Genomic DNA, 551 nt, shown 5'->3' with positions numbered 1-551 from the left:
TGAATTTTCTTGTGAACAATAGGCAAACAACATTAACAGGAAACCAAACAAAACCAAGCCAAAAAAAAAAGGTAGTGAAAGTTTTGCTAAACGTAAGGAAGAGCAGTTCTCAAACAGCTAGTATGAGGGAAAAAACTTGAGTTGGCGAGGATAAAGCCTTAAAAAAAAAAAAAAAGCAAATAAAAGAAAACTCCACTTATTAAATCTCTGCCTCTCTGGACCTTTTTCTCACCTCTGTTCCCCTCTCAGGCCTCCCCCACCTCCCTTCACTCTGGTCCTCCCACCCCATTTCCTCTTTCTCTTCTTCCCTCCCCCTCTCTCTCTTCTCCCTCTCCCTCCCCCGCGCCTCTCTGCTCCCCTTACTTTTTTCAAGGAGGAAGTCTGGGTGGCATGCGGACCAACTGTGCCTCTTAAATCCCATTTTAATCGTTCTTTGGCAATAGAACGTGTCCATGGGCTCTCCCCGGACTCAAGGTCCAGGCGGGAGGTGGTGCGCGCTCCCGAGACCTGTGCCGGGGTGCCCAGCCCCCCACTATTGCACCCCTCCCCTC

The sequence above is a fragment of the Pteropus alecto genome, unplaced genomic scaffold (genome assembly GCF_000325575.1).
Source record: "Pteropus alecto unplaced genomic scaffold, ASM32557v1 scaffold7, whole genome shotgun sequence".
NCBI lineage: Eukaryota > Metazoa > Chordata > Mammalia > Chiroptera > Pteropodidae > Pteropus > Pteropus alecto.
This window is presented reverse-complemented; position numbering follows the sequence as displayed.